Raw genomic sequence first — 24,934 nt, forward strand, 5'->3', positions numbered from 1 at the left:
CTTTACACAAGGAGTCGCCTCTTCCCTGATTTTCTAGGAAGCAGACTCAGTTATAGGTGTGACTCATTTACCGTTTTTATTTATGCGTCATGAGGGGTGGAGGTGGTACAAGGTACAACTTGAGATATATAAATGTATTTCCCTAATAGTTTCTGAATCTCGAGTCGCATGCACGCTTCTTCTTCAATCTGCATCTCTACCAGTTCCTGGTTGATCATTTTATGTTTAAAACGTTTTTATTGAAACAAAACAAACCATGGGGGAGGGGGATAGGAGGTTAGGGTACATATAATACAGTAAAAGAAAAAGGTGCAACTCAAAAGGGTTGGCGAAGGATAGCTCGGTGGTCCAGAGGAAAAGCACAGTAAATGAAAGGCAAGAAATGCAATCTGTGGGATCCCTGCGTGCATATCCAACACCCCAAATCTGAGCAATGAAAGCCAGCAGCGACTCAACGAAGCACAATCCACCCCCCCCATCCCCCATCCCCCCAGTAAAGAAAGGCGGGAAAAAAAAACAATACCCCAACCCCCCCGTCCTATGGTCCCGCGCCAGATTTATCCGCCCCAAAAAGCCCCGCACCCCCCCCCCCTCGAGGACCCCGTCTCACATGTGATCTAGTCCGCCGGGATCACCGGCGGCGTCAGCCTAAGAAGCCTAAGATACCTCGGACAGGTGAGCTCTCGGAATTCGGTGGACAGCAGCGCTAAAAAGGGTTGCCACAGCTCTTCAAATTGGTCTATCTCCCCCGCCACCGTAAGCGACAACTTCTCCATTCCCAGCACATGCCAGAGCCTATGCAACCAACCCGTGATGGAGGGGACAGTGGTGGTGCGCCAGTGGATAAGGATGTTCTGGACCGCAGACCCCAGCGCAATCGCGATCTGCCTACCCCTGCGGGACTTCAGTGGGTACATTAGGTCATTGGGGAGGCCCAGCAGGACATACGCCGGGAAGCGCGGCAGCTCTATCCCAAAGTGCTTATCCACCTCGTCCAAAACTTCCTTCCAGTAAGCGGTCAGCACGGGGCAATCCCAAAGAATATGTGAGAGGGTACCCTCCTGCCCGCAGCTCCGCCAGCACCCCTTGTCAGCGTGTTTATGCATTTCATACAGTCTCTCCGGGGTGTAGTACCAATAAGTGGACACCTTAGTAAAGGTCTCCGTAAGGCCCGTATGATATGCAGAGTGCCGCGCCCGATACGCAATTTTGTCCCATTCCTTGTGGCTGAGTGTCCTACCCAATTCTCTGTGCCAGCGCTCCCTCCCCGGGTTATAATAGTGAAACGGCGGGGGTTGTAGGTACTTGTACAGATCGGTAATCAGCTTAGCGTCAGAGGTCCGGGTAGCCAGCCACCTCTCATACGGTGTAATTTGACGAGCAGCGGTGTCACGCACCTGGGGCTGGAGGGCCCAATGCCGAACCTGCATGTAGCGCAATCTGTCCAGCTCCGTCAGGCCGAATTCCTGGCGAAGTTGCTGAAAAGGAATCATGCCCTCCGGTCCATAGATCTGGAAGAGCACCCTGCAGCCCGCCTGCACCCAATGGGAAAATACTCCCGGCTCCATCCCTGGGGAGAAGTCCGGGTTGCCCACTATGGGTGTGAACGGCGAAGGGAAGGTGGTGAGGCCCCGAGCCTCACAGACTGCATCCCACACCCTCAGGGGGACCCGCGTAACAAAAGAGGCGTAAAGGTTAGGGGGGCGATGCGCGCGGCGCAAGAATGGAACCTCTTGTAAGGTGCGGCCCGCCACTGCCTGGTCTTGAAAGAGCCAGTGTTTGTCGGACTCCCACCTGCTCCACTCCACCAGATATCGCAGCTGTGCCGCCTGAAAGTACTTACGGAGGTCCGGAATACCGAGACCCCCCGCCTCCGGAGCAAGCGTGGAGAGGACCCTCTTCATCCGTGGCTTGCGGCCCTGCCAGACAAAGCGGGAGATGTCAGCCTGCATTTGTCGTATCCAGCCCACCGGGGGCTGGAGAGGTAGGGCCCGGAAAAGATACAGTATCTGGGGCAACACCGTCATCTTAACCGCCGCGATTCGCCCCAGCCAGGACAGTAGGCCCTTGCTCCAGCGGCCAAGCTCCTCCTTGATCTTCCTGCTGAGGGAGGTATAATTGGCCGTAACCATCTCCGATAATGTGGGCGCCAGCAGAATCCCCAGGTATGGCACCGTGGACGAGGACCACTGCATGGGGAAGAGTCGCTGAAGGTCCCTCCTGGTGTCCGCAGCCAGGGACACGTCTAACGCCACCGACTTGCTCATATTCATTTTGAAGCCGGCCACACGTGCAAAGGCGTCCAGTTCCTGGAGGCAAGCAGGCAGCGACCTCCTAGGGTCGTCCAAGGTCAACAGGACATCGTCCGCATAGAGACTAACCGTGTGGACATACTGGCCCATCTGGACCCCAATAGCATCCGGGTTGTTGCGAATCCTCTGAGCAAACGGCTCCATGTAGAGGGCAAACAAAAGCGGCGAGAGGGGGCAGCCCTGCCTCGTGCCGCGTTCGATAGCAGATCCACCGGAGCTACACCCGTTGACCCGCACCGACGCTGAAGGATGCTTATAACAGTTGAATACCATGGTGCGGAACCTATCACCGATTCCCAATTTCTTGAGAACCAGCTCGAGATACGGCCAGTGAACTCTATCGAAGGCCTTCTCCGCATCAACGGACAGCAACATCCGCTCCCCCGGGATCCGCGAGGCCTTCTCCAGAACATGCGTCACCCGCTTGGTATTGTCAACCGTCTGTCTGCCGGGTACAAAGCCAGCCTGGTCCGCCTCCACCAATCCGGGGAGGTGTGGACCCAGCCTGGACGCTAGAATCCCCGTATACAACTTGAGGTCGACATTTAAAAGCGAGATGGGTCGATACGAACCGCAGAAGGCCCGGTCCTTCCCAGGTTTCGGGATTACCGAGACCGTCGCCCTCAGGAGATCCGGTGGGATGGCTCCCGGTTCGGAGAAGGAATTAAATAGCCGAGTAAGGACAGGGGCCACAGCCGTGCAAAAAGTCTTGTAAAACAGAGACGTGTACCCGTCCGGGCCCGGGGCCTTACCATGCTTCAGCCGCGCGATAGCGGAGATCACTTCCTCAACATGGATATCCCGCTCCAGGTGGTCCGCCTGAGCAGGATCCAGCACCGGAAGGGTCACTGACTCCAAATAGCCTTCGGCATCCCGCGGCGAGGAGGGCTCCTCAGCATACAGCGCCTCGTAGAAGCCGCGGAAAGATTCCGCTACCTCTGCGTCCCCGGAGACGACCACCCCGTCCGTACCCACCAGTTCCCTCACGACGCTACGCTGCTGCGTGACCCGGAGCCGGTGTGCTAGGAGCTTGCCACATTTGTCCCCCCCAGTGTAGAAGGCATGTTTCAAGCGCAAGGCGGCATACTCCGCCCTATCAAGATCCAGTGCCGACAGGAGCTTCCTCGCAGCCTTCAACTGCCTCCACACCCTTGGCGCCCCCGTGCGGCGGTGGACCTGCTCAAGCTCCCGGACCTGAACGGTCAGCTCGTCCCTCTTCCGTTGCCGCTCCCTGTTTTCGGCTGAGGAGATGGAAATAAATTCCCCCCGGAGGACTGCCTTCAATGCCGCCCACTGTGTCGCTTGTGAAGTGTCGGTGTTGCTATTGTGAGTTAGGTAGTCCTGTATGACCTCCCCAATGCGCTTCACTACAGACTTTTTGTGTAAAAGGGTATCCCGAAGGCGCCACACCCCCCTAGAGGGGGAGGCCGCCGGCCACTTGAAAACGCCGGCGACTGGTGAATGGTCAGACAGGGTCAGGACCCCAATGTCCGCCACCGTGGCGGCGGCGCGCATCGGTCCACTCACCAGAAGATAGTCCAGCCGTGAGTAGGTTCGGTGTGCGTGTGAAAAGTAAGAGTAGTCCCTATCAGTGGGGTGCATGGAGCGCCAAAGGTCGTGTAAATCCATTTCCGCAATCCGGGCCTTCACAGCCTGGGACAGTTCCCCCGTCTGCGGGGAGCGCTGCGCCGATCTGTCCATCACAGAATCGAAGACAATATTAAGGTCTCCCCCCAAAATGACGTGGCGGTCGGGAGAAGCAGTGACATCCACCAACACGGAGTCCAGGAAACGCTCTTGATGGTCATTTGGGCTATAAACGGAACCGACTGTAAACGCTATGCCTCCTAAGCGCATGCGATACGCAAGAAGCCTCCCCTTCTGTTCAGCACACTTATACAAAACCTCCCCCCTAAAGGAGCTCGCTAGAAGAATGGCTACCCCCGCCGTCTTGTTCGCTGCCGAGGAGAAGAACTGGGTAGGGAACTTAGCAGAGCGCAGCCTATGGCAATCCCGGGACAATAAGTGGGTCTCCTGCAAGATGCAAATGTCCGCCTGCGTCCCCTCCAGCAAAGATAAGATCGCTCTGCGCTTCACAGGGTTATTCAGACCCTGAACATTAAGGGTCACTACCTTTAGGGCCGACATTCCTCTTGGGGATCAGGAACGCCGTGCAATGGGCAGGGGATCAGCGGGTGGGGCGCGCGGGGCAGTTGCGCGGGACAGGCCAAAACAAACCAAGCGTGGGCATGGACAACATCGGACGGAACCTCCCCAACCCCAGAACAACCCCTACACCCACCCAAAACACAACCCTGGCAACTAGCCAAACGCAAACTCAAACACCCCATTGTCCCAGTCAAGCCCCAAAACGGGCAAGTCCGTAGAAAAAAACGAAGTGGACGTCCAGCCACTCACCTCCATCCGCTCCCCCCCGACCCCCCCGCCCCATACCCAGCATTTAAAGAAGCTAGAGGCATCTCCCCCCGGAGTGAGTGTTAGGCCGTCAAGGCCACGCCGGTGGAGCCGGCCGAGTCCCTGGCCGCCGCCCTCAAAGCGTCGGCCATGTCCGCCCTGATGGTAGGGGAATCAGGACGCCCTGCGCTGGCCGCCGATCGTCGCCTCGTCGACCTCCGCCGGCTCCGTCTCTCCGAGGGCCTCCACGACGTTGTAGCCCCTTCCTCCTCCGCCGCCGTAAGCCCCAGGACCCCACAAATTTCCTGCAAGGAGCGTAGCTGATGTAGCACCCCATTCCACCGGAAGATCCGGCGGAAGGGATGTCCCCAAGAGTACGGCGTCTCGTGTTCGCGCAAAAAGTCAGTGGCAATCCTGAAGGACCTGCGTTTCTGCAGCGTGATGGCGGAGAGGTCCTGATAAAGCGCCACCGGCCGCTCCCGGAAAGTCAGGGGCTGTTTCCTGCGGGCCTCAGTCATGATGCGTTCCTTCAGCGGGAAGTCGGGCAGGAAAGCCAAAATATCCGGTGGAGGTGCCGATGACTGGCGCTGCCGGCCAACCCTATGTGCCCTATCAATGCGAATAGGGAAGTCCGCAGCTTCCCCCAAGATCTCTCGGAACAGGTCCCGCAGGTAGCCCCCCAGATCGGACCCCTCGTCTGCGGACGGCACACCACGCACTCGAATGTTGTTCCTCCGTGACCTGTTCTCAAGGTCCTCAGAGTGGGCCTGGAGCTCAACACACTGCTCCCGGAGGCGGAGAACGTCCTGTTGAAGATGGACTATCTCCTCATCCCGGCGTTGGGCCTCCGTCTCCACCGTTTCAACGCGCTCGCCAAGGCCCTCCACTTCCCTGCGCACTTCCCGGACCTCGCTGGCCACTTCCCGCTTCAGTGTCTGGAAGTCCTCTTTGAGGGAGCTAAACAGTTCTTCCATAAAGGACCTCGTGACCGGTGGCTCCCCCCCAGTCACATCCGCCGAGGCCCGGGAGGACCCCGGCGAGGGCTGTGTTCTGTCCCGCAGTTGCTGGGCCCTGCCAAGCAAGTCCGGCAGGGTGCGGTCCCCCTTCTTCAAGCCGCCTCTTCCAGTCATCGCAAACACTGCGGTCGACGGGTGGGCACAGGTCCAGCCGCCCCAGGGATGCCCAGCCGCTGGCAAGCGCTCGACGTGGGGGTCCCCCCGCAAGCAGACTCGCTGCGTCACAGGCGACAAGATGGCGGTCCAGTCCGGTCGCCGCCAGCCGCGGGTGCCCATCCGAGACAGCAATGGAAGCTACAGTGGGGGGCTCCTCATCAGCACGTCCCTCAGAGAGTCAGCCCGGCAGCAGCGACGGTCACATACATCCACCAGCAAGGGCTCCGGTGAAGGCCAACACCACTGATCCCTCGGGGACAAAATGGCGGCAGGGCGGGGCAGGGCAGAACGACCAGGCCCGGCGACACCACCGGGGCCCCCTAAACGCACAGCAATCAGATAGGTTCCACCGCCGGTTTCCGTCTGTCACACGCAAGGGCCCAGATGGTCCGACCCCGACAGAGAGTCCGCCGTACTTCGGCCAAGGGACAGGGGCCCACACAGTGCGAAGTTTCGCCGACACAAGTCTGAGTGCCAAAGCACCCGTCCTAAGTCTTCCGCACCGCCGGTTCCCAACCCGCAGAGCTCCTTCACCCTCCGTCGAGCGACGGGTCAGACTTCCTCCAGATCGCAGCTTTCAGCACCAGGCCCAGCCGAGGCGCCCGGACAACACTCCGATGCGCTCCGCCTCCCAGGCCCTCCGTCGCTCCTCGAACTCGATCGGACTTTTGGGGGACTTCCCTCGAGGCGATCCGAACCAAAGCGACAACAACGTGCGCGCCAGGTGCTCCGCCGCACTCCTCTCACACGCTGAGCCTCAGCGGGGGGAGAAAAGCGTAAGAAAAGGGCTCAAGCTTGGCCGGGCCGGAGGAGCTACGGGAGGAAGCGTCCGCTCACCCCGCCATCTTGGCCACGCCCCCCTGGTTGATCATTTTATGTACATTTACATAGCCCTTACTTCCCTGACGAGGCATTTTAGTGAGTGGTCGTTCTACGTTCTCAGGCGATTGCACCCGGCGTTTCCTGGTGTTTGAAGGTTTGGAGCTTCATAACTCTCATACCACATTTGCTGTGATTGCTTATCTGAGTCTCTGTCCTTGTCACTTTTTTTGTTGCAGGGTACTTTCATAGCTTTTTCACTTTTCTGCGACTAATTGCGGTCTCAGAGCCTGGTCCTGTTCTCTGTGGTATTCTTCCCTCACTTCTCAAAGTCTTTTCACTCCCACTTTTCTGGTTCTGGTTCTGGTTATTGGCTGAGAAGCAGAGCCCAGAGAAAGGTGTTTTGTTGGCTTTCTGTTTTCTTTTTTCTCAGTCATAACAGCACTTGCTTACTTCCAAGGTCGTTGTGTTCCTTGCCGATCTACCTCTTTTCATACTCCTTTTTTTGGGGCCCTGCTGCTCTCCTAGTTCTCTATTGTACTAGGTGGTGCACTCGTCTGGATTTTGTTTCATGCTGTTCTGTGATTGTTTCAACATGGATTCTCTTTCAGCATTGTCAACTACTGTTGCATTGTGCTAGCTGGTCGAATTTTTATTCAGTGCTACCTCCAGGGGCTGATATATATATATATATGATCAAGGCTCAGGCGAGCCGAAACGCGTAATGGCGACAGAGGAATAAAGATTTTTTGCACTACAAGTTGGGTCCGTGCCTTTCTCTTCAGGAGAGCTGTCAGCTTGGAAAGCTACGGAGGAATAATCGTGATATATATATATATATATATATATATATATATATATATATATATATATATATATATATAAATATTCACTTAAAAAACCATAGGTTTCACACATGTTATAGTTAGGTGGATATTTCATTCGTAAAAAACTAATGAAATTCCCCCGTTATAGTTAGTTCAGATAACTATAACTCGCGCGCCCGCAATCCTCTGCTCATGACGTCACATATTACATCACTCATGACATGGTCAGTGGCATCACTCTTGACATCACTGATGACATCATCCTTGTGATAGAGTGGCGGTCACGCGAGTTATAGTTATCTGAACTAACTATAACGGGGGAATTTCATTGTTTTTTTACGAGTGAAATATCCACCTAACTATAACATGTGTGAAACCTATGGTTTTTTAACTGAATTTGCAAGGTTTTTTAAATGCTAATTCCTAACTATAACGTGTGTGAAACCTATGGTTTTTTCAGTGAATTTGTACGTTTTTTGAAATGCTAAGTTATGTATGTATAATAATTTGTCTATATATTTATTTAACAATAAACTACGTATTAACATTTTAAAAAAAATTTTTTATGGTTTTTCACCGTCCGCGCACGGTGCGCGCACCCCCGCGATTTAAAAAAAAAAAGAATTTAAATGTTTTTTTCTGCCTTCGGGGTCCTTCAGGGACCCCCAGACAAAGGCTAGGGGGTCAGGAACTGTCTACCCTGCCCCCTTTTCACGTTCGCCACCTTCCTTTTCCACTCTCGCACTGAAAACATACAAAATGGCGGCCGACACTTCCTGATTTCGACCGATTCGAACGTTGACTGACATGTAACAACCAAATCAGAATTACGCTCACGCACGTTAGGAGGCGCGCACGGTGCGCGCACGGTGCGTGCACGGTGCGCGGCTATAGATATTTATGTGCTTTAACTGCAATTTTCTCAGGAACTACTGAACAGATTGACTCCATATATGCAAAGTGCACATCCCTGACCTGAGGACTACCTCTCTGCCAAATATCAAGTAATTCTGTTCAGCCGTTCGGGCTGTACCTTCGACTAAAGGTCCTATGGGAAAATGCATGGGGTAAACGCGTTTTGGGACCCCCCTTTTTTCTCGGCCCCTGCTTAACGAATGCCCCCGAGACTTTCAGGGTAGGAGCTGAGTGGAGCGCCCCATTAGTTTTGAATATTTCACGAAGATTCGTCAACCGGCGCCAAAGTTATTCAAAATAGAATTTTGAGATTTCCTAACTATAACTATCTACTGGTGATCGCCAGTAGATAATATATATTCCTGATATATATATACATTTTTTATTTTTGTGCTTGTGCTTATTTCTCATTTAGTGAACTGATGTTTAATTTTAGTTTCTGCTTGTTTGCTGGTGCTTTATATGGTTGTTGCATTTTCTGCTTCTGGCTAATCCTACAGTGCTCCCACTGTTGATTGTGCTCGCTTCTATGATTTTGTGTTACAATGCATTCAGCACTCCATATGTCCAGCACTCCATATGTTTAAGAGCAGGTTCCTTCCCATGCTTTTCTTCCCCTATGTTGTTCTTTGTCACCCTCCCACTTCCTTGTTGTGCTTGTCCATGTGTGTTTAACAGCGTTTTCCTTCCTGTTCATCTCCCCCCTGCTGTTGTTTTTAGGTCTCGCCTGGCGTTAGCAGCGCATCGCTGCTTTCACCATGCAAGAGCCTTTTGGAATCGATTCAGCCAAAGCTGAATATGCATGCGTAGCGATGGACAGAGATGTGCACGCGCACGCAGATGTGGAAAGGCCGACTCCATATTGTTTAAATTCCGGCCCAGAATTTACGCTTAACTTATGATGTGCTGCCCTCTAGTGGATAAGCGTGCAAAGTTTTTGTCTCACTCAACTCTATGAACAATGGGACTGGTCATAAACAACATTATTTATGTACTGTTTATGGTTGGAATGCTGGAACTATATTGATATGTTGCACCTTGTATAATTTGCACTTTTTGATATTGCACTAATAGATTTCTAAACTTAAAGCACTTAGATGACTCTGCACTTTAGTATCTCAGGATTGGTTCTTGTTTTTAGACTTATTGTCCAGCTGGTGTAAACATATATTGTTTTATTCTATGATGAGTAGTTTTAACTTGTTTTTAGTCGTAAAAAAGTAACCTATGAACACTTGACCAGATTGATAAAGAATTGCTTGTGGATGCCTACAAAGAGTCTCTGTGCAATGTTAGTAATAGCAACCACATTTGTTTTATTCTTTATTATGTGATTATTTTACAATGTGTTGTATATGTGTATTTTACTTACTTGTGTATGCTTTGATGTTTATGATAACCAAATAATGTACTTTTGAGACGGTCTTCACCTATCTCTGGTAAGGCACATGGGCTTGGAATCTATTATCAAATAGTTTTTTCTCTGCTGTCTGGTTCCGACGTGTCTGTGAACTTCAGTTAGATGCAGTGTGGGGTTTCGCTAGGCTCTCCAATCCATTTTCTCGGTGTTTGCATCAACAGTCCTGCATACTTGTCAGTCCCCACCGCTTCAAACTCATTCGACTCCGTCCCGCGGTCAACAGCTGTTACAATACGGGGCTCAGTCCCTCAGACCACCATCTCTTCGACCGAGAATATGCACGTGATGGAAAGAACTTCGTTCTGTTTCACATTTGCCTTGCAAAATGTCAGAGGACAGACCTGCATGAAGTTTGCAAACTCTTGTGCAGCGCACCTTTGAAGCAAGAAGATGGTTTGGAATTAACCGCGCATCGTTTTGGCTTCCATGGCGCATCACAGGTAGGAAGAAGATATTCCAGAGTTCTTTGGAGAACGGGATGAAGATCTGTAGCTGCCAGGCATTTCCGGTGTCAAGATAGAGGATATGTTCTCGTCGGAAAGCACTGATTCAGATGCTGATGTCGAAGTAGAGTGGTTCCCGCTGGCTCAACTTCCACAGCTGAAGGTTAACCCAATGAGTACTACTCTGCTGCATACCACTCACGCCTGGGAGGCATTCGTTTCCAGTTCCCATGCCTTATCAGAGGCCTCTGGTCCACCACTGCCTCACCTCCTTGGTCAGAACAGAACATTTGAACCGGACGAGATGCCCTCCTCCCTGTCTGGACGCAAGTCCTCCTCAATCCCATGTGCATCGATGTCAACCGCGGCACCAGCCCAGACATGGCCTCTCGGTCTTCGTAGGAGCCAAGATCCAAAGTGCCGTGAGTAGAGACACTCTGAAACAAACTCTTCGTAATTGAGACCTACCGAGCCTCAGCACTTGGACCCAAAGCACTCCTCAATGGCCTCAAGCCATCGCCCATCCTCTTCTCCCTCTAGACCGCCGTCTGTGACATCATCCTCTGCTGCCTCCCAGGATTTTGACTAGCCAATCCTCCAATGGCTCCAAGAACACCTTGATGTCAGGCAACAACACGTCCACATACAGCCAGGCACCAGTCAAATCCTGGCCAAGCCTCCCAAGCATTCAAGAACTCTATTCCTCAGAAGAAGAAATTGGCTTTCAAAGAGACCCTCAACCCTCCTGTGCAGTCAACATCCTCGGTTTCTTTCTGTCCTTCTGCTCCAACTCCCCCTGTCTCTACCTCCCCTCTGTTGACTTTGGATCCCTACAGGGTTTCTCAATTGAGGGGGCAGGGGACAGCCCAGGATCACCTTATGACCCTCATGACCCGCAATATAATACCTAGTCCCCTGGGATGATTATGACACCGCGGTCCTCTTACCACAAGGTCTTGCATAGGGTGGCCAACTTGTATAAAGTGGAAATACATATACAGCCCGAGGAAGACTACTTTCTCATAGAAATCCTCTCATTCATACAGCGTGCTCTCCAATATCTCCCAATGCTCAAGGGCATGCTTAAGCCCACTGGAGACATCTTTAAGGAGCCCATGAAAGCGTGCATTGTCACGCCTTAGGTAGACAAGAAGTACAAGACCACTCAGACCTGCCCTTTATCAGGAACCAGTCACACCCTTAGTTGTGCACACAGCCAGGAAGTGTGCGAACTCCCAGAGTACAGGAGATGTGCCTCCTTTGGACCAAGCAAGTAAGAAGATGATGTGGATGGCAAGTGTGTTGCAGCACAGTCTGTCACCCATTGGCATTGCCAATTCCTTAGTCCTCCTCTCCTGGTACAACCAAGCCCATTGTGATCAGATGGAGGAACTTGTCCAACATCTCCCAGACAAATATAAATAGGAATTACTGTTATAGATAATTTTGCTTTCCCCCATTAACATCAGCTGGGCTTTAGATGCTGCAGACACAGCTACCAGTGGTCTAAACACTAATGCCCTTCGCCGCCGCCACACATGGCTGCTCCTTTCTGGGTTTAAGCTGGAGGTACAACAGCACCTACTTAGCGTGCCCTATAGTGGAGATCATCTCTTTGGCCCCCAGGTCGAGGAGCAGCAAGCAAAAATTAAGAAGGATACTGATGCAGCTGAAGCAGTGGGCGCCCTATAAACAAACTGCCCACAGGTCCTTTTGCTACTCCCAGTAATGTGGCACGTCCAAAGCTCCCACCCCTGAGTATTCCACAACCCTCTCAGACACAGCAGACACCCCTCAAGGGGCTTCTACAGGGAAGGCTCTAAAGGGAATAATGCAGTTGTAGAGGACCTAATTCTGCTCTTTTAAGGTCTTGCCTGGCGTTAGCAGCGCATCGCTGATTTCACCATGCGAGAGCCTTTTGTAATCGATTCAGCCAAAGCTGAATATGCACGCGTACTGATGGACAGAGATGTGCACGCGCATGCCGATGTGGACAACGATGTGGACAGGCCGACTCCATTTTGTTTAAATTCCAGCACAGAATTTATGCTTAACTTATGATGTGCTACCCTCTAGTGGACTCATGACAATCTCCAGGGCAGCAGCAGCACCTGACTTAATCAACAACATTTTCAATGCTTGTCTTCGCCCTGTCTCCTCCTTCTCATCTGTCTCCCTGTTCTCGTTATCTGCCTCTTTCTCATATCCTTTCCCTCCCAATCTTCCTATCTACTCTCCCTTTCAACAGCTGTCCTTTCATGTCCGGGTCTCCTCCCTTCACCCTCTTGCTTGCCGTCGCATCTTTCCCTCTCGCTTGGACTCTTCCGTGGTCTCCTGTCCCCCCCCACCCCTTCGGGAGCTCAGCGTTCCCAAGTCTCTGTCTCCCTCTCTCAATAACAACTCCATGCTTGTTATAAAAGTTAACGTAGAGGAACACATGAATAATTCAGGAAGTTCAGTGGCTAATCTTCATATCTGGCTTCAGCTTAGAACTTTACAGCTGGTGCACGGCGGGTTTTAATACAACTTAAAACAATTCATAGTCTAGTTCAGCTGTTTTGCATTTGTTGATAATTTACAGATCGTTGTCATATATTTTTTATAAACCTGGTATTACAAATTCTGTCGATTCCGTTTGCAGATGCCATTCATTCCTTTGGAAAATATTTGGCAAGATGGCTAGCACACTTTGTTGTACAATCAAGAGAACCTGTGTGCCGAGAACCCGAACATTTTCCCTTAAAGTAACCTTCTTAAAAGATTAGGCTAGCAAAGCTGGAAGTAATGGCTAACGCTGTGTTTCACCTGACAGCAACTTGTAAAGTAAAAACAAAGGATCTCCCGGAACTCAGCGACCCTCCAGTTTTGTAAGACAGTAGTAGACAGACACACACACACACACACCTCCTTACACACACACACACCTCCTTACACACACACACACACCTCCTTACACACACACACCTCCTTACACACCCCCCTCCTCACACACACCCCCCTCCTCACACACACACCCCTCCTCACACACACACCTCCTTACACACACACACCTCACACACACACCTCCTCACACATAACTCCACACACTTCACTCAGACAACTCTCTCCCTCACACACACACACACCCCACTCCACATATCGCACACACACAGCTCTCTCTCTTTCTCTCTCTCTCTATCACACACACCCTCCCCCCTTCCACATATCTCACACCCATACCTTACGCTCTCTTTTTTACCTGGAAAACAAAAATATATTATCACACAACTGATTTTGGCAGCATTTATCAAGAAGTGGGCCTGGGACGCAAGATAGTGACAAAACAAAATATTGCATCTGTGGCTTTTAGTATTTCTGTATAAGAGGCTGCCACAACTTTGCTCAATATCTTTTTAGACACAATTGAGTATTTTTCTGTGGCTTCTGTACCACTGTTTTGGAGGTTTATACTGAGATTCATGTGCTTGAAACCACTTCCTTCGCCGTTGTTTGAGTATCACACTCCCCTGAAACAAAGGAGGCCATCTTTGGATGAAACAATTTTGTTGTGTATTCGAGGAACCTACCTTGTCTGCCTATTATACTTGTTGCTCTAGGACAGGGGTCTCCAACCTTTTCTGTAGTGAGAGCTACTTGTGTTCAATGAAAATCCTCCTGAGCTACTTATATTTTTAGAGATGTAGTAGTAACCACATCAGACAAGATTACTGGCCACCAAATGCAAGGTTACTAGCAGTGATGATCTTCGTGCTTTAGGCATGGTTGTCAGCAGGAATGTAAACAAGCATTGAAAATGTAACAGGTCTCGCCTTTGGTTAAGTTAAAGCCATTTGCTTTGCTAATGGTATTGTATAGCAAAGCAAATGGCTTTAACATAATAAAGGGCGAGACCTATTACATTTTTAATGCTTCTTTGTTTCCCTTCCCCTTCCCTGGTATGCTCGCCTGTGTGTGTTCTTGCTCTTGTCTCATCTAGTGGTGTAACTGCAGAGCTGGGGTGCCTGCAATTCCATTCCACAACACAATTCCGCTACACACCACATATATCCAATTCACAACACATAATTCAACATCATACCACAAAACTCAACAGCACTCCACACATTAAACTCCACCTCATAACACTCCACAACACAAAATGCCATTGCACATAATTACACTCCATCACACAACAACTGAACACCATACTACATAATTCTAGTACGCAAAACCACTCCACAACTAACAATTCCAATCCAACCCACAGAATTCCAATACACACCACATACATCCACTCCAATACATAACACACAGGTAAGAGACATTTACAACGCCAATAGCTCAAATTTTCTTTTTTTTTTTAACATCCAAACACACAGGGCTCCTACCTATTTGTTCTTTTTCTTAACCGAAAAGGCAAAGCTATCCACACAGTTCCACGGCACACACTTCAACTCCACACATTTTAAACCACACCAGCAAATTTAACACCAAACCACATATTACAAATCAACAAAACAATTACACAGCACATCACATACATCCAATACACACCACACAATTCCACATCGTACCCAGTAGCGGCTCCTTCATAGGGGCATGGGGGCACTGGCCCACTACTTTCTCGTAGTGCGAGAAGCAGTAATATAAAATGGTAAAACTCCCATTTTATGTTTCTGCTTCTTGCACTGCGAGAAAGCAGAAGTGCCTGGTTGTGGGCGGGCGGGCGGGTGGGGGGTCCTGGTCGTGGAGAGGAGGGGAGTGGCTTGCCCGCTGTTGTGGGCCCTGACTGCTTTGGTCAGCCTGGGGCCGACCAAAGCAGTCATGCGCACGCTCCCTTTTCTCTATGTAGGCTGCATGCAGCCTACATAGAGAAAAGGGCCTCCATTTAGGCACCCGGCTGGGGTGCTGTGCGCCTGCACTGTACCAACCACAACGCTGCCATTGCAGCATTGTGATTGGCGGAGGGGAGGGAGGCATCCTGTGGGTGGCAGGGCTGCTTCCTGTTGAGGACTGGAGCAGCAGAAAAAGCGCAAATCAGGACCCGGCCAGGAGCTGAGGCGGCCTGGAGAAGGTAAGTTTTATTTATTTTAATTTGACATAAAAACCAACAAGGCAAACCACAAAGGTGTTTTGCTCTAAGATGATGGCACCTTTTGGATAGAAAATACACGCTGAGAATTTGCAAACCGTTAGTATATCTGGGCCTTAGTTTGTGACTGTTCAGTGATGACGTGGCATTTGATGTGTTACATTGCGGATTTAGGTCTGAAGTGTGAATCTTTCCGTTTTTTTGTTGATGGAATATGTTTGCACACATGCACAAATGTACCGTTTACAAATGCAAGGTGAGAGTTCACTGATTTACTATTAAAAAATGCTTTTCACGTATTTGAGTGTACAAAGAGGTATTATACAGGAAGGCACTTCAACTTGGTGATGTGAAAAGTATACGAAACAACGTGTATGTTTGTAGAGCTGTGGAAAGCTTGGGCCAGAGCCTCGTGGTATAATACATTCTTGGTCGCAGTTTGCACTAACAGGTGATGGGTTTCGAATCCATTCCACTGCCGGGGCAGGATGAGGGGTTGATTCTAGCACAGCCCGACTACTAACAGGTGGGCAGGGCAGCGGGCAGAGACCCCCATAGTTCTCTGTCTGGGGGTATGCAGGTAGCTCCTCCAATGAGATCTTGAAAAAGTGAAAGAGGGCGACAACGTCAGTGTGCCTTCTGTGCAAGTACCGAGCGTGGTTGGTCATGAGGGAAAGCTTAGCCGCCACTTTCCAAAAGCACGTGGTGACAACCAGAAGTAAAGAAAGGAGTGCAAGGTTCCCCAACACAATTTCCACACCATCATTTAGAGTCATTCGCAAGTTCTCACAACCTGGGATTTCTATTTAAAGGAATAATATTGATCTACAGTGCTTGCTGTTTTTGCTGTAGGGAGTAATCACAGTTTTTTCTTTTATCTGACGATACCCTGGTGAGATTTTAAAACACAACAACCGTGAAAATCAGCTCGATATCCTACTACGTACAAGACAAAGCCACGGTCCATCCGGTATTTGTTCAGTAATATTCCATATATCTTTAAATAATGAATTTTATAAAGGTCATGTGGATATTCCTATTTCATCCGCACCCAGATCTGGGAAGGACCCCAAAACAGATACGCGGTTTTACGATTCTTCGTGGTGTCCCATTTCTTGAAACATCCAAATCCTTTAGTAGCACGTAGGCGTCCTCGGATCGTCCTCCCGTCGGCAAGTCTCTTACCACCGAAACGCGTTGACCAAGTCTCTTTCTAAACCCTACAAAACATTTTTTGTAGTAGCTCCCTGTTGGGGGGTCATAAAGACTACTTTACAAATATGATGCGCTAATTGGGACAACTATTGTGATTTATCTATAAGGGGTGTATGGTATATGGTTGTATGAATGAAGAGTATGATTGTGGAGTGTTCCTCTCCCTGGGTCGTGTTTTTGTTTTGTTTTGTTTTGTTTTGGAATAATATATTGTGTATTAAGGAATTGCCATGAATAATGTGAAAAATACAATGATGATGTTATAAATGAAGATTGATTTATATGTGGAAAAAACTCTATTGTACTTATGTTTAAAAAAAAGGATAATACAAAAATATAATAAACAGAAGTAAAAGATATAAATTGTTGTTTTCTGTGTGCTAGCCCATGCTGATTAAGATTCTCTATTAAAATTCTGTTTGTATACAGGAAATTAGAATATGGGTCTAGAGGGAGCATTATCTGTTAGGTTGTTTAGTTCTTCCCCTCTTCTCCCTGACCTTTTGGGAAAGTATTTCGTGTAGAGGAGGTCCCAATTATCTCTTGCATTGCAACGGTAAAACCTGCCATTTCCAAGAGCCTTCGAGGCGATTTCCCGAGGCTTCGGCCTGGAGACCTGACTGATGTGCACGGGGCGGAGCTGCTGGGGCGTTGGCCGGACATGATCGTCGCCGAGATCGAGGCCCAAACGCGCCTCGCTGTAGGAGAGCCTGGTGGATTGCGGAGGCTCGGAGAGGTGGCTCTGAGGCCTGGGCTGCGGAGACTGTGGTGCCTGCACAGAGGGTGGGCAGCAGGGGTGGCCTGGTGAGTGCGCTGGTCACCTCCCTCGCTGTATTTCGGCAGCCGGGTCAGGCCGCGCGAGGAGGTGGGCCTGCGGCGCCAGCGAAGCGGGGCATTTGTGGCACCCCTGGATTGTACCCTGGGGGGGCTGTCGGCACCCCCTCCCCCCTGCGTCCACTCCCTGCATTCCGACAGTTGGATCAGGCCTCACGGGGAGGCTGAGTGGTGGCGCCGCGAGTTGTAGACCAAAGCGGTACATCTGGGCTGTCACTGAGGGGGGGCCCGAAGTATTGGACTACATTTCCAGGCCCATAACGGCCGGAGACAAGAGTTGTGTGTGGTGAGGGGCCGGCGGAGGAAATCCCCAGGCAGCAGCTTTGTGGGTGATTTGGATCCCTCTCCCCTGTGTCACCTCGCAGTATATCGGCAGTCGAGTCGGGCAGCGCGAGGGGTTGGGCCCTTTGATGGACACGGCCTTCATTGCTGCTCGGGCCTTCCCAGTGGTGCCCTTTGGTTCCCCTCTCCCCCCTCGTACTTTCTTTGCCAGGGTCAGGCAGCCAGATCGGGCTGCGTGTGAGGTGTGGGCCGACAGAGTGGAAGTGGTTTCCCCCGGGGGCCTGAGTCACTTTGGGTGGAGCCCCGGAGGTCACGTGGCTCCCGAGCCGGGAGTTCCTGATCCGGTCTACGTAGGGTTTATCCTGGCCTACTGGGGTGCTTCTGTTGGTGACCGGGAGCACGGAGGTAATTTATGCGGGCCGTGAGTGCCGCTCATGCCGGTGCACTGGAGTGGCAGCAGCTGCCTCGTCTCTAGGACTGCTCGGGCTTGCGCCCTGTCCTATATGCTCCTTGCCTGTCTGGTAGAGGGTCTTGTGACGGTGGTGAGTGGAGCCAATCGCTGGACCTCGAGCGGGGCTTTGTGTGACGAATAAGAAGCCCAAGCAAATTGAGATTGCCCCCAGTCTATGTGGATGCGGTCCTTGTCAGAGGCGGCTTGCTGATCTGTGGGACTGAAGACGTTGGGGTGCTGCTGTGTGTGGGCTGCAGGAGTGTCGTCCCGCACAGGTGGTGGCAGGTGGACACCCACTAGGGGGGGAGTTTGACTGCCTGCAGAGGCGGCCGGGCGAGCGCTCGGTGTGGCTTGTGGGTGGGAGATCTCTGCCCGTGTCCTACCTTTTCAGGAATCGTTATCCTGGACCCAGCCCACGCAAAGAGGGATTGTGCAGGAGTAAGGCCCACGCACCTTGGACTTGGCTGATATACTAGGGCTGGGGATCCCGATAGGGGGCCTGTGTCACCAGCACTCAACGGTTTTGGTGCCCCATTGCCACGACGAGAGACAAGCAGACGGGGGGCTCAGCTAAGCAGAGCACGCTGGACAGCTACACTGGATCTGGGGCCTCGGCGTCTGACCAGGGAGGCGCTCAGGGTGGGGTCCCGGATAATGCAGCCATTATGGCAGCAATTACGCAGTCCAGGACTGCCTTGGAAACCAAATTCGGGAAGGTCGGCTCTGAGGTGCTACTTCTCTGGCAGGATCTACGGAATGCAACGGAGAGAATCACGGCAGCAGAGACTAGGGTCTCAGAAGTGGAGGACTCTGTTACCACCTTGAAAAAAAAGGTGGCAACTCTAGAAACCATTACTAGAGGCCTGGCTTCAAGAGTTGAAGATGCAGAAGGGAAGGAAAGGAGAAGTAACCTGCGTTTCGTGGGGTTCCCGGAGGGATTTGAGGGGGGGGGGGACAAGGAATAGTTCTTGACTACATGGCTCGTCAGTTGGCTTCCCCCAGAATCGGTGTCTCGCTGTTTTGTTATCGAACTGGCTCACAGGGCCCTTATGCAGAAACCGCCCCCATGAGCCAGGCCACGACCAGTCCTAGTGAAGATTCTAAACTACCATGACAGGGACGTTATCCTGAAACAGGCTTGACTCAAGGAACCTCTCCAATTCGAGAACACTCGAATCTTTATATTTCCGGACTACACTAGACTGGTTCAGCAAAAGCGGCAGTCCTTCATCGCGGCGAAGGCTCGTCTCCGGGAATTAAAGCTGCCGTATGTTCTCCTGTATTCAGCCAGACTGCGAGTGGTGTATCAGACCCGTACTTTGTTCTTTGAGTCGCCCGAAGATGTTTTCAATTGGACAGACGAAACGGTGAGGGTGCGGCCGCACACACTGCCCAGGCTGGAGTCAGATTCTTCAACTAGTGACATGGTTCGTAAACTGCCCAAGCCTAAACTCAAGGCAACCAGGAGATCAAGATCCAGGCGCCGTTCGCAGTCCCACAGTGATGCCGGCAGATCTGCCTTGGTACCTCGACCTGGGAACTCGGTCTCATAAATATAATGGGACTCTCTCAGCTGGGGGAACTCTTGAGAACATCCGTTTGGCCGACGAAGCTACAATGGGGTCTAGTACCCTCCTGTGACTTCTTGTAGTCCAGGGGACAGCCTGTTGCCTATGGGTAGGTTCCAGGGGATTCATTGGCATGGGCAGACGGGGGCTCCCGTTGGGGTCCCCATGCCACCTTCTCTGCGACAGATACTTCAGCACTTTTGAGGTATCTGGGTTGTTGGGTTTGCACTGGATCACTGCTATGTAGGGTTACTATTTGTTCTATCGACGATTATTGTTCCATGTATTATGACCTGAGATGTTTTTGTTACTTTAACTGCACTGCATCGCCATTGCTTTGAATTGCTGCACGCGTATGGGTGGTTTCCTGTCCTGCCTATTGACGCTACAGATGCAGCCCCCACAGCTAGGGTACAGGTCCATGCAGGAGATCTCCAGATCGTGAGCTGGAATGTTAGGGGTGCGCCGGACAAGGTGAAGCGTGGGTCATCCTTCAGCAGGCCAAGCGCTATCGGCTGATGTCCTGATGCTGCAGGAGACGCACTTACTGGAAACAAAGGCCCCTTGCTTTCTTAGATATGGGAATCGGTGGGTGTTCCACTCTGGGTTCACGAGGGGATCCCGTGGGGTCGCCATTCTTATTCATCGGAGGGTCCCGTATACACACTCCATGACATGGGTAGATACGCAAGGGAGGTACGTCTTCATTATGGGTACTATTTAAGAGGAGCAGGTGATGTTGGGTAGTGTTTGTGCTCCCCCGCCGTTGTCTTAGACATTGGTTGAGCACCTTACGACCCTGTGGGTAGATATACCAGATGGACTGGCAGTCATAGGGGGGGACTGGAATAATGTGATGGACATGACTAGGGATAGATGAAGACAGGGAGGCCCGTCCACTGTTGGCCAAATTACTAAACTACATTCCCTGGTGTCAGGATTGGGGTGGGTGGACTCCTGGCATAGATTGCATAGGGAGGAACAGGGCTATTCATATTTCTCGGCAGTCCACGAGTCATTTTCAAGATTGGATTATATATTCGTGCCATCAGGTGCAGTTCGTAGAGTGAGGGAGGCAGACATTCTCCCCAGGGGCACTATCAGATCATTCTCCAATCGTGCTTATGTTGCAGCTTTGCCCCGTGAAGCCACCCTTTAGATCACGTCTCTCCCCATGGAATCTGTAGGATGAGCAGTATAGAGACCATATAGGACAGGCAATTGATTGGTAATTGGAGTCTAATGTAGGGTCGGTGACAGCGGCAGAACCCCTGTGGGTGGCAATGAAACTGACTATACGGGCGTAGAGATCTCATATTGCTCGTCGGGCCAGAAAGGAGTCGCTGCCGAGGTCTGAGCATCATATTGTGAACCTTGCGAGGGACAGTAGGGAGGAGGGGGTACCCTGGTGCATCAACAGCTGCTGGCAGTGAGACAAACGCATATGGATTTATTGATGGACGAGGCTCGACTGCCGTGGTTGGCGTCCCGCAGTAGGATCTACCAGTGGGGGGACAAGTATAGTAAACTGCTTCATCGCTTGTGTCAGTGTGCCTTGTGCCCCCTGGTGCTTCCTGGTATGTCTGGACCCAACAGAAGGATTCTTGGGGATCCCGCTACGATTGCAAAGTGTTTTGCTCAGTATTATGCGGAGCTCTACACCCCGAAGGAATGCTTGCCAGAAGATATGATACACCGCTTCTTGAGGGACCTTCTGCCCAGACCCTTTCCGAGGGGGCTGGGGCGGACCTTCTGCTTACAGAAGAGGAGCTGGGCTCAGCTCTGGGTGACCTGAACTCTAGGAAAGCTCCGGGCCCTAATGGGTATCCATGTGAATTCTTTAAGAAATATTCTGCGACATTGGGACCCCACCTTCTTCGGGTGGTGGAGGAGGCACAGGAACACAGTTGCCTCCTGCGGGACTGGAGGCATGCTGAGGTGGTAGTATTTCACAAGCCGGGCCAACCTCCAGACCAACACACTTCCTATTGCCCTATCTCATTGCAAAACATAGAGGCTAAGATCTTGGCTAAGGCCCTGGTCAACTGCTTCCAATCCCATATTACTTCTTTAGTCCACCCAGATCAGGCTGGCTTTTTTGCCTCAGAGAGCAACGAGGCATAATATTCGACGAGCACACATTGCCATTGCCACTATTCGGGGGCTGGACATGCTGGCCGCACTCCTGTTGGTAGACATGGATAAGGCATTCGATTCCCTTAGCTGGACGTACTTGTTTTCTCTGCTGGACTGCCTGAACATGGGTGCATGCTTCCTGTCCTATTTAAAATTGCTATTTACAGACCTCACGGCCTCGGTTCGCATTGCGGGGTTTGCTTCCTTCCCCTTTTCCATTGGACGGGGTACCCGGCAGGGTTGCCCTTTGTCGCCATTTCTGTCCGCTCTAGCAATAGAGCCCTTGGCGGCATGGGTGCGGATGAATGCACATGTGGCTGGATTTGAGTAGGCCCAGGGACTATCGGATCGCATTGCATTGTACACCGATGATGTCCTATTTTTCTTCACCGATGTGAATAGAACAGGGCCATGGCTGCTTCGTATCATGCAATTTTGGGGGGAATCGTCGGGTTTGTTTATGAATCCTTGTAAGTCCACTTTGTGGACTCTGGGGTCACAGGTGGAACTGGGCACATGGGCCTCAGCAGTGCAGGTGACTACGGTGGGAATGAAGTACCTGGGAGTCTTCCTGGTGGACCTACCAAGTGTGTTCTGGGAACACAACATGATGACGGTGTGGGCGCGGGTGCGGGAAGAGCAGAAAATCTGGTCTCATATGACCCTTTCCATCCCAGATCGGTCGGCCATCTTCAAGATGGTATCGTTACCGCGGCTGCTCTACCAGCTGCAGAATTCTCCCTTCGCCATCCCCCTTATGGTTTCACCAAGTCAACTTGGGTCTAGGGCAATTTTTGTGGGCAGGAAAGGCACCCAGAGTGGCAATGCGGACATGTTTTCAATCAACATACTGTGGAGGGCTGGTCACGTCGGATGTCCAATCATATTACATGGCCTCACAGTAATTGATCTTAAATGATTGGTGGTACGGAGACAGTTCTGATCCCGCGTATGTGGTGGAGAGGAGAAGTATGGGGGCCAATACTCTACATACTATTCTTTACTAGGCGTCGGTGTGCAACACCCTTCCGTTGGCGACCAAGGTAGTATTCCAGGTATGGAGACAGGCTCTGCTGAAGATGGGGTGGTGGGGCAGACTGACTAAGGAGACTCCACTTTGGTCCAATGGGAGATTGCCACAATTAGCTGCTCTAGCGGGATTCAGGGGTTGGGACAATATAGGGATCTCTGTCCTGATCTGAAGTCTTTTAAAGATCTCCAGCATGAATATTAGATGTCAAAGACCCAATTTTATAAATATCGAGGTTCTCACATGCCATACTCCCCAGTGTAACGGGCTTGGAGTCCCTCCCGGATTTTAGTCCCATTGAAGCTAAACTGTTTATGGGAGACCTATACAACCATAACATCTCCAAAATTTATCAATCTCTTGTGACGAACTGCCCCACCACACTAGATAGATTTAGGGGGGCGTTGGGAGGAGGACCTTGGCCCGTAGGAGAGTGATGACTGGACGGAGGTGCTGGCCTCCCCTCGGGAGGCGGCGTTCGCAATGCGACTTCAGATAATCCAGTTTAACTATTTACATTGAGTATATTTTACTAGAGTCATGTTGTGGAAGGCAGGCCTGGTGGCGTTCTCGATTTGCCTAAGATTTGATCAGGAGGAGGGCACTCTATTGCATATGGTCTGGCAGTGTATAGTGATTGTGAAGTTCTGGCGAGGGGTGTTGGCCTGCCCGGCGGAGGTTTTGCAGTGGGAGCCCCCCCTTTTTGCCTAAATTAGTGCTGTTACATGTTATGGAGGGTGTGGGGGGAAATATTTATGAGCGTCACCTAATGCTATTGAGATTTACATCAGCCTTACATGATATTGCACGAAAATGGAAGGCGGAGGCCCCATCTTCCTTGTCAGCATGGAAGAATGGTCTCGATTTTATTATGGGCCTGGAGACTCCTATCTTTAAAGCACGGGGGTGCCCACAAAAGCATTATAAGATCTGGAAGCATTGGACGGATTATAGAGGCCTTTATCTGGAGCCCACTTCTGCTGCTGATGCTACTGAGCTGGGAGAGGCAGGCAGGACTGTGGTGCAGGGGACCAATCTTTAAGCGGGAATTGTCATTGATGTGGTGGGATTTGAGACAATGTTTGAAATGTAGTGTATAACAGTGCAAGGGGGGAGTTTTGTTGGTCCTGTCTTATTATTTGTTTTTGAAAAATGTCTATATTAAATGTCAATGCACAATTTTTGTATTTTAAATTGTAGCAGACAGCCTCTGGGTTACAGAGCTCTGCACTGTATGTGCGATTTGGAGCAATAAATTATGTTTTCAACAAAAAATATTATAATTTAACAATTGCTTTATTAACCTTCTTACTTTCTCAAATATGCTTGAAAATGCACCATTTGCGGGCTCTTTTTTTCAAACTTTTCTCGTGGGAAGAACTCCGCCGGACCCCACTTATGGTTGTCGGGCGCGCTCGCTGCGCTCGCTCCACACAAGCCACTCATCACAAACTTTTACGGCCACCGCTCACCAGACTCACCAGCCGCCACTGATCGTACCACAGAATTCAACAGCATACCAGATAATTAAACTCCACTACATACCACTCCACAACACAAACGCCATTCCACATCATTACACTTGGTAGCACAATCCCACTCCACATAATTCCAGTACAATCAATACCATATAATTACTATCCACATAACACTGCTGCACACCATGCCACTACACACCACATAATTCCATGCCACGCAATTGCACAGCTAACTAATCAAATCCAGCCCACATAATTCCACTACACACCACATACATACAGCCCATAACACATAGGTAAAAGACATTGTCATTTACTATGCCAATATCTCTAACTCAAAGAAATGCAAGAGCGATTGCATTGCCAATGCTTGTTTCTGTGAGCATTGCTGCAGCTATTGTCTCACATTTACTAACAAATTGTCTCCGAACCTGGGCTCTACCTTTGTCAGTAAGAGCTGTGACTCGCGTCTAGACAGTTGGACTATACCTGCTGTGTGGTCCTCATTTTCTGCCATTTTCCGTTTCTGATTGTCAAACAGTACTG

Source organism: Triturus cristatus, chromosome 2_1, assembly GCF_964204655.1.
Source record: "Triturus cristatus chromosome 2_1, aTriCri1.1, whole genome shotgun sequence".
NCBI lineage: Eukaryota > Metazoa > Chordata > Amphibia > Caudata > Salamandridae > Triturus > Triturus cristatus.